The sequence below is a fragment of the Dasypus novemcinctus genome, chromosome 6, assembly GCF_030445035.2.
Source record: "Dasypus novemcinctus isolate mDasNov1 chromosome 6, mDasNov1.1.hap2, whole genome shotgun sequence".
Classification (NCBI taxonomy): Eukaryota; Metazoa; Chordata; class Mammalia; order Cingulata; family Dasypodidae; genus Dasypus; species Dasypus novemcinctus.
The window spans coordinates 85,974,952-85,987,662 of NC_080678.1; the positions used below are offsets into that span (position 1 = coordinate 85,974,952).

Below are 12,711 nucleotides of genomic sequence, written 5' to 3' on the forward strand. Positions count from 1 at the left end.
CTTGGCAGAAATAATTGGATCAGTCCAGTGATTAAAACACAGGGCAAGATAGCTAGGGAAGGAAAACTCATGATACAGAGATGGCTTGGATTTTCTTTAGGTATATTGAAAAGCTGGTAGCCAGTCTTTATCTAAAACTGGTTCTTATTTATTTATATCAACTTCGGAGTTTCCCTAGAAGCTTTTGTTTTCTAGGCCTAAATCTCCTGCACTTTCCTTAATCATTTGGGGGCACAAACTTTCCTCATTTGCTTCTCAGCCTCCTGAAATGGTTCTTATTCTTCCCTGAATTCTATTCCAGCATTAGCATTCTTGGTCGCAGGTGCCCCCTGTTGGGGTCAGTTGAACGAAATCAGCAGTGGCTGATGTTCTTTTCATGGTATCAATTATTCCAGGGGTGGAACCATGGGGTCTCTGCCATTGAGGTGATTGGAAGATTAAGGCCCTTTAGTGAAATATTCAGCCAAGGGCATTTCATTTAGGATGGCATGAAATTGAAGAATTTAGTGCAAACAATTTGGCCTATTCTTGAGAAATGCAGGGACAACGAGGAGATAGTCAATGTTTCATTTTTCATGAACGCTTTGGGCACCTGCTACCTACCCACACACATGTACAGTACATGGGAGATAGCATGTGGTTTCCAATGAAGAAAGGCTGTGGTTCAGACAAGCTCTACCAGAGGGAATGGCTAGAAGGGCATCCCAGTGTAATGTAGGCAGGAGCACGTTAGAAAATGAGAAAGACTGAATGTCAGGAACCTTAGGGAATACAAGCAAGGCAAGAATGTTGTATCTGGACAGATGAAGATAATTGAGAATGAAGGAGAGGATCTAAATAGAACTTAAGGAAAACTAATATATCTGTATTTATTGAGCACTTACTACCTACTAAATTCTTCTGTTCATGTAATCATCTCCTTAGTTCTCAAAACCATCCTCTGTAGATGCCTCTACCTTACAGATGAGGAAATCGAAGGACAGAGACATTAAGGGACTTGTCCAGTGGCAGACATCTAGGAAGTACCAGAGCTCAGATTTGAACCAGGCAAATTGGCTCTTGAGCTTCTCCTAAACCACACCACAGCTCTTCTAATTATGTGCCAGACCTTGCTAAGGGTTTTCACATAGACCACCTTGTTTATTCCTTGTAAACACCCTACGAGTTTAGGGATGGTTAATATTCCCATTTTGTCAACATGGAAAATAAGATTCGTAGAGGTGGAGTAACTTGCTCAAGCATACCCAGTTGTTAAGCGGCAGATCTGGAGCTGCAGCCAGGCAGTCTGATTTCAGGGTAACTGTCAACCAAGCTGCCGCCACTATGTGTGGGACGGTCTCTCTTTCTCATGTACCAACGCTGGCAAGCAGGTCTGAGGCCTGAGCCAGTCTTACTTTTTTATGGTTTCCCCTTTTAAACAATAGCAGATAACAACAGGGAAGAACCGTTGTCGTTATGCCTAACTTGCTTTGGTATGGCAGCACGTACAACTCAGTTCATATAATAAATGCTTTATTACAGTGCTTTTCCGTGGGGGAAACACAAAGTACTTTCTAAATCTTCCCTAGTTAAATCCCTGAGCTTTTCTGGGGAGAGAGGGAGATGGAAATTCTTATCAATCACCTCCCCTAGAATAGATGGAGAAATGAAGGTAAGTGCCTCTTTCCTCAACCCCCATGGATTTAACATAAAGGAATTGGTTCAAATGGTGGGCCAAATTATCTTTTATTGTGTGCATATAAATGATGGTTAGAAATCCATATGCTACGTTAAACTAGGGAAATAAATTAGGCCGAGTCATCGAGGTTTGCTGAGACAGGTATTCAATATGAAGTTATAAAAGGGAAAGATCACTGTTAAAAATGATCCATAAAGACATGTTAAAATCAAGAGAAACATCTCATATTACATCATCTATGAAGTAAATTAAATTTCCTGTTAATGCCGGGGAGGGGGGTGAAATCCCAAAGCCAAATGTCAGATGAGTGAAGATCAATAAAAATGTTTTGATAAGTAAATGCAACAATGATATTTAACACATGATTGGCAACTGCTGAAACATAAATTATCCAAATTTCCCAGTGCTGCTTATGGGAAAATTATGCAGATTAGAACTTGATTAGGCTTATATCATGAGACTCAATTTGGACTTTTAATCTATTAAGCTCCAATAAATGAGGCATCTGAATAGCTCCCCTGAGCAACTACAGTAATAGCCACAGCAGTCATTTTTGCGGTATGTATTGCAACAAATTCTTATGCAGCTGAAGTAAAGAAAATTACATGTATAGAAGCACAATTGTAGGGGAAAAAAAATTCATGAACACAGGGGTGAGTTGAGGAACATGCTTTTGGAAAAGATTGCAAGACAAATCCAGCCAAGGAAAAGACCCTAGTTTAAACTTATAATATTTTTTTCACAGTATGTTTTCAGTGGCTTCCCTCAAAGTTGGAGTCCCAGAGTCAGGGTGGCTGGGTAGAGCTGACCAGTGTTTGCTCAATAAAAAATGATTCTTTACCAAGGCTGCAGCTTCTACTGACACCATCCAAAGGGTAATCCAGCTGACCACTTTCCACATAGGAGCCTGAGGTAGCAGTAAGACCCTACAGTGTGCTGGAGGTCAGTGTTGAGGAGGAAAACTCCCCTGACAGTTTTGATTTTGACCATGTGGTTATCTGCTTTATGCCAAACAACCCTTGTACATAGGTGAGAAACCAGAGCTGATGAATGTCCCTTGTCCACAGTTTGGGTAAGACAAATTTTGTAAACTTTATAAATGGACAAGTCTATGAAACCTGAACCACACCATTAGACCTCGCTTGCCTCTACTAATCATTTGATATTAGAAATGCAAGAGCTTTGAAAATCCTCTCATGGATCCCTTAATTTTACAGATGATGAGACTGAGGGTCAGAGGAAAAGTTATTGTATCTAGGCCACAGAGCTGGTTAGTGGCAGAACCAGCGTAGTTGACATCTGGTGTTATCTGTTCCCCTTTAACTCCATATGAGGAACTCATGCTTGGTGGGGAGACAGCCCTGTCCCCACTCTGGCCACAGGACTGACAACACGAAGCCAGGCATTCAGACTTTAAAAGAGCAGCAAGATGGCCACATGATTGGTTTAGAGATGGGTTTGTCCCCCAAGCTGGGGCTGTGTTTTCTCCAGAACATTATGTTGAAGAGGTAAAAAATGCTGTGGTTATGAAGCCAGAAAAATGTAGAATGGGGCTGCTGGTGACCATTTAGCCCACCAAAAGGTGAATGGAAACAAGGCAAATACAGCCAAGAGATGAAGAGAACGAGATGGAGTCCTGACATCATTTAAGCTCCTGCATCCAAATTTCCTGAAGCTGACAGCAACCCAGGTATAACAGTAATTATATTCCCTTTTTATTTAAGCCTTTTTGAGTTGGATTTCTATCACTTACAACCCAAATGTCCTGATTAAAACAGTAACTGAGAAAAATCTCTTATCCTTTCCTTGGTGAACTGGTTCATGCATGTTTGATTTTTACTGAAAATTCATGACTGTGTCTTCATTCCAAGTTTCTTGCTCACTTCTACTGGCCAGGGACAAGAAAGCTAATAACCACCCCCTCCATTTATTTCTATTAATAATAGGTGACATTGACTTTTTAAACGGTGCTTTTTTCTAGAGACTGTATTTGATTAGCATGTTGGAGAGCTGGATCCACAGACCCGGTATAGAACATTTCATCCTTCTTAGAGTTTGTTTTGGGTTTGAACCAAAGCAACCAAACTAAACCAAACTAACAAACAAACAAAAACTCTTTATAGCTATTTTCCCATTAATCTTCTTAAGAAATATCCAGCATTTAGACAAATATCAACCTCATGAAACAAATACATTGGCAAGAGTTGTTTCTCCAAGCAGACAACTTCTTTTCTTAAAAAGCATACTGTCTAGTATCTGTCTCTCAGAGAGGCAGTTAATGTAGATGCTTTATTTTTTAAAAGTCCCTTTAAACAACAAAAGAGGAGGGAAGAGAGGGAGGGGAGAAGGAGGTAGGCAGGCTAGTTACAACTCAAACACAGTGGGAACCCACGGATTTGGAAAGAAACCTAATATTCACAAAGTCTAATGTCTTCATTTGCCTAAGAGTGCATAGTGTCATAGTGAATTTCCCACAATTTAATTGTTTTTGACCCCTTCCTAATTCATCTTACAACTTAAAAATAAGACATACTAACTTTGGCAATATGAATCAAATCACATAAAATTTTACATACCTTTTGGTCTAAGCAATTTCATCCCCACCTCCCCCACCCCCAAATAAAACATGAACAGTCAAAATTTCCCTAAAGATTTGGCTACAATATTCTTCATTCATGGTTGCTGAATGTTAAGTTGAAACAACATGAATATCCAATTTTAGGAAACTGATTATATTAAGCATGCTTCCACTAAAATTAAAAGAAAAATAGTTAATGGCATGAAAAGCTGGTCATGATAAAATACCTCTGGAAAATCACAAGTTAGCAATGGATATGTACAGCACACTTTTCAAGGGGGAAAGCATTCATAGCTACAGAAGTAAGTCTAATATGCCAACTTTCTTATGTTGGAGTGGTAAAATTATAGGTAATATATATATCTCCTTCCTTGTGCTTACAGGCAATTGCTGAGTTGAGAACAGCTGATTGATATTGTGGATGGCCACACCTTGTTAGTGCTGCAAGGCACCGCAAGGCTAATTTGAACACCTACCTGGATACTGCAGACAGTGAAGCTGAGGCTCTGAGATGGGAAGTCACAAGTCCAAGGTTACAGTGTAAATGGGCTTTGGAAAAACAGGGCCAAAAAAACAGGGCCAAAAAAGAGTTTTCACAGGTCCCAGCTCACTGCTATTTCCCCTCACATCATTTTATAGGAGCCACTGATGATTTCAGAAAGAAGGCTGCTACGTGCTCATGTGGCAAAGAGCTCGTGAAAGTCCACACCGCTCCAGGCCCACAGCTGGGAGGGGCAGTCACCTCCGGTTTCCATCTCACAGGAGGAGTGGCACTTCCTGGTCCCATTCCTGCCCCCACCAATCCTTACCTGCCTTGGAAATGCCGTCTCCTCTTTTCTCTCCCAACCCAGTTCCTGCTCCTCCTGTGCCTCTTACAGGAAGCCTGCCTTGACTAACTTCTTCCGTCTCATTTATTTTCTTCCTGGTATTTTTTCAGTCCCTTTACTCACTATTTTAAACTCTACTAATTACTCTCTTGGTTTAAATGCTTTGTAAGTGTCTTTACTTTTCTCTCTCTCTCTTTTGCCTATTGGATTCTTTATTTCAGCAAAGCAGGAATTTTTTTCTTTATCATCATTAATATGTATTTCCTATTCTGGGACCCCTCCTCTTTGCTATGATGACAAGAGGACAAAAAAGCAGTTTTGGCACTAACAGGGAATCTCTTCTTTCTTGCCAGATCACATTTTCTGTGCACTAGAAGCCTACTATGCCAGGGAAAAGGCAGACAACCACACCAAGTGGATACTCATAAAACACAGAAAACCCTCCTCATGATGCCCAGACTATATACCATTTTGTTTCCATTACATCAACATTTTTTCTGCCTTTTGTGAGCATTAATCAAAGAAATGCAAAGAGCTCATTAAAGTGATAGACTGACTGAAAATGTAACCACCTTTACATTATAAACAGTTTCTTTATGTTTTCCAGCATTTGCCATGTAGTTCAAATGTCTTTTTACTTTTAAAACACCAAATGCCAAATGGGCCGCAGTTGTTTGCTTTAATGGGAACCAATGACCAGTATAGCAAAAGCCAGAGCTATGATATCACAAGCAAGCTAAAACATCCATATCTTAAGCTCACAGAAAATTAAGTAGCTGTAAAAGATGGATTTGCCAGGCAATCTAAGGCCTTACCCTGCAATACAGAAAAAGTGGGATCCCATCACCTAGGACTTGCACAGCTGTCTCTGAAGGGGATAGAGACAGGGTGCCTAGTCTAGATACAGGTTGAGGTCCCAAACATTTTATAGAATTTAAAAGAATGCATTTTCCTTTTCTTTTGTTTAAAGCTTTAAAGGTTTTCCTGTGTATATGTTTATACTGGTAGGCTGGCTTCTCGGATCTCAGGGTCAGGCATCCGTTTTCCCTAAAAAAGGGGTTGACTGGTACTAGTTTGATTTTGAGCAACTCTGTTCCCAGCATATCTAAGACCTGAAATGAGCCATGATGTTTTGGTTAAGAACTCGAACTCTGGAGACAGACTGCCTGAGTCTGAACTCTGCCTCTTTCATTGTCCAGCTTTGTGATCTAGAGCAATTTGCTTGAACTCTGTGCCTCAGTTTCCTCATCTATAAAATTGGAAAAATAGTGATAGGTTATAGAGACTGAATGTGTTAATAATCTAGGTAACCAGCTTACACCAGTGCCTGGCACACAGTAAATGCTTCGTGAGCACTAATCAATCATCATCATCATCATCATCATCACCATCATCATCATCGTTATGATTATGTAAAAAATAGGCATTAGTCATGCTGACAGAGAACTGGTATGGAATGAAATGATGTGGGTTTAGGCCTCGATCAACCCTACCTCTCTGTGAGAACTGAGAAGGATTCAATATCTTATCCAAATTCAATTTCCCTATCCGCCCAATAAGGCAGACAAGACAGCAAGTCCTCTCCGTTCCAGTTCTTACAAATCTATGATCCTAATGCTAAGAAAGCACACGTAAAATTGGCAACCATGATAATATTAGTCACTGAATATTCAAGAGATGATTGCAGAATGCAAAGTCCATGTGTTTTTAAGGAAGCGGACAATATAGACCCTAACTTCAAGTATTCAACCACAAAGTCTGTACCAAGAACACACAGCGGCATTTGCACACGAGATAGGACACTGTGCAGCTTGCATACCCTCTCCTCCCGTGGGAGTATCCCATAAGGGAGACATGCTTCTCCCTCCTGGAGCCCTGTGTCTCTCTAACAGACAATCTGAGGACATTTCCTGTTGTGTGGTCATAGTAATGGCAACTACTCTGGCCCTCAGTCTCTTCATCTGTAAAATGGGGAAGACTCTAAGTCCCCTTTCAGTTCTGAAGTTTATGTCTCTTTCATGACCTCCAGTTTTCAAAGGGTGCTCATAGAGAATAAAGAATTAATAAATTTTAATAAAGAATTAAGAGGGTGTTTTTTCTGAGGACCTCACCTGCTTTCCTGGGGAGTCTGCCTTTCAACCCAGTTTTCTATCTTTGCCCAGAGAATGAAAATTCAGTGCCCAAACCAATGAGACGGATGTACTTTCTCTAAAGTTGCTATAATGGCTGAAAAGGTCATAAATAACCATTTATTAAACAAACAGTATGGGCTAAAGGAAGAGAAACCATCACAATTAGGCCCCTGAGGCCGCAGGCACAGCGCATAACCATGGGACTTGCTCAGAACCCCGGCAATATATTACCAGTCGTTCCATTCTCCTGAAGTTATCTTCATAATGAAGATGCTATCCTAGCCATTGTGGGTTTCAGAACTATTTTTAATTTTAATTTAAAGAGCAATTAAAGAAAGACAATGGATACATGGGATAATAAAGTAAGTGATTAGCAGCATGCAAATGACAAAGGCTTAATGATAATATGGTTCTAGTCTCCAAAGGGCTGGTGGAGAGAAAGCCCTTTCTACATGTGGTAGTTCAGCTAACGTCTCAACTCACAATTACAACACAGCTGACACCATTAACCAGTGAAACAACATCACTTCACGAAATCCTTGTTGTCTCATTAAAATGGAAAGGGTCAGGTAATTTACCAGTGTTGTGTGTCTAGTTTTGTTGTTGGTAATTAGCAAACATTACCCAGCATGGACTCCCACTGGGAGCTGGAGAAACTTTGTGAAATATTAAAGAGTCTTTATATTTCACTGGAAAATTGAAAAGAGGTGCAGTCATAATCTCCCTGTCACCCCTTTGCATTCAGGAAAAGAAAAAAGCAAACTGGAATACTTTCATTTAGGGAGAAATATTCAGGATGCGTTGGGATGCCACTGTCCAAATCAAGACCCTAAATCACAACTATATACTGGCAAACTGGGTCTGTGTCCCTGTTGACAAAGAGGGGTGGGGCGGGGAGGGCAGGGAAATTGTAAGCTACACCTTTGTTTCTTACCAGGTTTTTTTTTTTTTTTCCCAATTAATCGTGAAATAGTGGAAAGGGCTAGAAAAAGTTTTCTCTTTGGAACACATTGTGATTTAAATAAACACCAAAATTGCTTATTCACAGAGTGAATTTTTTTTTTTTTTTTTTTAATGTAGAGATTGAGGAAATAAATTCCAGGAGCCTGACTTCCTGCCTCCCCACCCCCTAACAGAAGCTTCCATCGACACTGGAACTGAGGCCCTAATAATGCCAGCCGAAGCTTGGTGTGTTGTCAGCGAGCAGAATGGTATCTTATTCTTTAAATGGAACTTTTGGAACATAAAACACATTCCAATAAAAGTGAACAGAAAATTATGAATTCATTAAACCACTTTGGTATCTTGCACTATATATAATATTTATATTCCGACTACTGTAAAATATGCTTTAATATCTTTAGGCAACTATAAGGACTTAAATATTTATAAAATGGCTAAAGATAAAGTATGGCCCTCTTATTCCTACATATAGATGACGTAAGGCGTGCAATCAAAGACAATAACACCCTCTGCCCATTTGTCATCTTAAAGGAGCCGATCAACACGCCATCCCTCGTGTGCTATCTACATAAGAGTTGTTGCCGACAGAGGCAACTCCAGAGGAGTTTGCTCCTTAAAAACTACCTAGAGTGCTATACTTCACACAAAACAGGCCTTTCTGAAAATGGAGACAAAACTATAAATTTGCAGGCAAAACAGCTCCAAGAGGGGCTTCAAAATGCTGCTGTATTTATCTCCGGGACATCTGGGAGAGGGAAGCATTTTGATTTAATATTTCATAACACAGAGGCAATGGTTCCCTGGCATGGTGTATAATTAATGTTCATAAAAAGACAGCTTTAAAAAATTTTTTTCTAGTGTCCCAAATGCAAACAAACAAACAAACAAACAAACGAGACACACATCTTCACACCAGGAAGGGCTTCCATTAGAAATGTGGGACAGTGCATGTAATCCCAATGAAAAGAAAGCCGCTGTGAATTTATAATCACCTGGAGGCCTATTAAAAGTAGGTTTATAGATTAAGTATGAAACTTCAAACCTGATGTTCTCATTATTTACCTTCCTTGCTTGCCCTTAGACCTAAGGTCTGACAGAGATATTCAAAATTCTTCCTTTGCTCTGCGGATCAAGCATTCACAGAACTACAGGCAGCTGCCCACTCGCCTACTTTGGCCTCTCAAATGGATACTCCCCTGGTTTATTTTCCCTGTTCTCTCAGGCTCAGGATGGTGTAGGGCTAAACCACCTGAAGTTTATGATTCAGAGTTCATTTCTTACATATGCTGCATTAACATAACGCCCATCGTAAAAAAAAAAAAAAAAAAAAAAAAAAAACAAACATAACGCCCATCGTATGCTGCCCAGACTTCCCAGCAATCACCATCTGGAGGCTGCCAGGTCCATGGAGAGTTTAGTGACTCCTAGTCCTGAGTGCATCCACTTGGGTAAAAAACAGGGCAAGTCCCACGTTTTCCAACTTGGGCTGCACGTGGGACTCTCTGATGCCTGTGTCCTACCCCAGAGATTCTCATTCAATTGCTCTGGGGTGTGGCCTGGGCATTGGCATTTCAAAAGTTTCCCAGGTGATGGTAATATGCAGCTGAGGTGGGAAACCTATGGGCTAGGTAAATCTCTGGAGCTGTGTGCAATATCTCTGCACATACCTATTGGGAAGAGGCAGGGGAAAGGACAGGGAGAAGATTTATCCCTTCATTAGATATTTAAAGGGGTCCAAGCTCCCTCCCTCAGTTAAGAACTATCATGCGGGAAGTGGATTTGGCTCAACTGATAGAGCATCTGCCTACCATATAGGAGGTCCAGGGCTTAAACCCAGGGCCTACTGACCCATGTGGTGGGCTGGCCCACACACAGTGCTGCCTCATGCAAAGAGGGCTATGCCATGCAGGGGTGTCCCCCACGTAGGGGAGCCCCACGTGCAAGGAGTGCACCCCATAAGGAGAGTCACCCAGTGCAAAAAAAGCACAGCCCACCCAGGAGTGGCGCTGCACACATGGAGAACTGACGCAGCGAGATGACGCAACAAAAAGAGACACAGATTCCCAGTGCCATGGAGAATGCAAGCAGACACAGAAGAACACACAGCAAATGGACACAAGAGAGCAGACCATGGAGGGGCGGGGAGGGGAGAGAAATAAAATAAATCCTTAAAAAAAAAAAAGAACATGCTACATGTCTCCTGGCTGAGAGCTGAAGTTACCCTTTTGAGGGAAAAAGAGACAAAAGAGGGGAACCACAAGGTGTTGGGCAGCAGGGCCCCTGGGCCCCTACTCTGCCAGTAGCAAATTTGAGATGGTGTCACTTCCTATCAGGCATCAGGGCTTCTGCCATAACCCGTTGCCCCAAAGTATACGACATCCTCTTGCAGTGAGTGGTGGGAGGCTGAGCCGCGTTTTGTTTCACAGAGAAGCTCCACTGTGTGGCACCACTGAGGGAAAACCCATTGGTTACTGTCAACCCTGCCTCACTGTTCTTCAACACTTCCATAGGCTTTTTTTTTCCCTGTCTGATTGCATCAGCATAGGTCTGGGATGCCTTCTTCCCTTCCCTCCCCTCTCCTCCCCTCCCCTCCCCTCCCCTCCCCTCCCCTCCCCTCCCCTCCCCTCCCCTCCCCTCCCCTCCCCTCCCCTCCCCTCCCCTCCCCTCCCCTCCCCTCCCCTCCGTTCTCCTCCTCTTCCTTTTTTTTCCCTTCCTTTTTTTCCCAGGAGGTCCTGGGGATCCAATCTGGTCCTCCATATGCTAAATGGGAGCTCAATTGCTTGAGCCACAGCTGCTGCCCACCCCCAGTATAAGCTTTTGTAAGTCCACCTTACCTGGACTGCTCACCTCACAAAGGTGAAATAGATATGCATCTAGTTCCTGTGCATATTTACAGACAAGCAGAGTGAATTGAATTTCTGGCTGCTGGGTACAAATGGATAACCCTATCTTTGTTATTTACTTTTAGAATGAAGAGAAGGAAAATGGTGAAACTGTCCAATAATAATAACAAAAATAGCTAACATTGCTAGATCGCTACATCCTAGGTACTAAGTGTGCTGCCATGTAGAGTTGTGAAGGTTGTACACTAAACAATGGCTTAATCTAAGTGGGCACCACCCATATCATGGACTTGGTATATTTGAATATTTATCACAACACTTTTTCCCCAGCAGATGGCAAAAAAGATGCATTGTTTAAACATAATCAGTATATTATGACACTTTTTCAACAGATGGAAGTAAAGTGTCCTGAGAAAGAAGTAAAGTGTCCTGAGAAAGAAGTGACTTTTCTAACTCACATAAAGGCACTCTATGGACTGGAGAAAGCCCTGTATCTTATTTAATTCTCACAGCAACTGAATAAGCCAGGTACAGTTATTATTATTGGTAGAAAACCAGATCACATGGGAAGTGGATGGGGCTCAATCGATTGTGCTCGCATCTACAATATGGGAGGCCCTCGGTTCACATCCCAGGGCCTCCTCGTGAAGGCAAGCTGATCTGCATCCATGGAGAGTTGACGGCCTGCACCCACGGAGAGCTGATGGCCCATGCCCGTAGAGAGCTGACAGCCTGTGCTGGCAGAGAGCTGGCACAGCAAGATAATAAAACAAAAAGGGAGCTTCTACAATTATAGTGGGGGACTTTAATATACCACTATCACCGTTGGACAGAATGTCTCGACAGAGAATCAATAAAGAAACAAAGACTTTGAACAATATATTAGAGGAGCTGGACCTAATAGACATATACACAACATTACACTCAAATACAGCAGGATACACATTCTTCTCAAGTGCACATTGATCATTCTCCAAGACAGACCCCATACTAGGCCACAGAGAATGTCTCAGTGAATTCAGAAAGACTGAAATCATACAAAATAATTTCTCTGACCACAGTGGAATTAAGCTGGAAATCTGCAAGGGCCAGAGACCCAGATTTGGCACCAAGATATGAAGGTTAAATAACACACTCTTAGACAATCAGTGGATCAAGGAGGAAATCTCAAAAGAAATCAGTAATTACCTTGAAACAAATAAAAATAACACAACACACCAAAAATTATGGGATGCAGCAAAAGCTGTACCAAGAGGGGAATTCATAGCCATAAATTCATACATTAAAAAAGAAGAAAGAACTAAAATTGAAGACCTAACTACACAATTGGAGGAATTAGTAAAAAAACAACAAGCCAACCCCAAAGGAAGAAGAAAGAAATAACAAAGATCAGAGCAGAACTAAATGAAATAGAAAATAAGAAAGCACTTGAAAAGATAAACAAAACCAAGAGCTGGTTCTTTGAGAAGATCAATAAAATTGACAAATCTTAGCTAGACTAACAAAGAAAAAAAGAGAGAAGATGCATATACACAAAATAAGAAATGAGAAAAGGGATATCACTACTGACCCCAGAGAAATAAAGACTATCATAAGAGGATACTTTGAAAAACTATATGCCAACAAGAAGGACAATTTAGAAGAAATGGACAAATTCCTAGAAACACATAAGCAGCCTATATTGACAAAA

General features: G+C 41.3%; 1 protein-coding gene across 6 annotated transcripts in view; it reads right to left on the reverse strand.

Annotated features, from left to right (window-relative positions):
- Nucleotides 1–12,711, reverse strand: part of KCNMA1 (potassium calcium-activated channel subfamily M alpha 1) — a 766,236-nt gene that overhangs the window by 52,871 nt on the left and 700,654 nt on the right. The window lies entirely within an intron of this gene.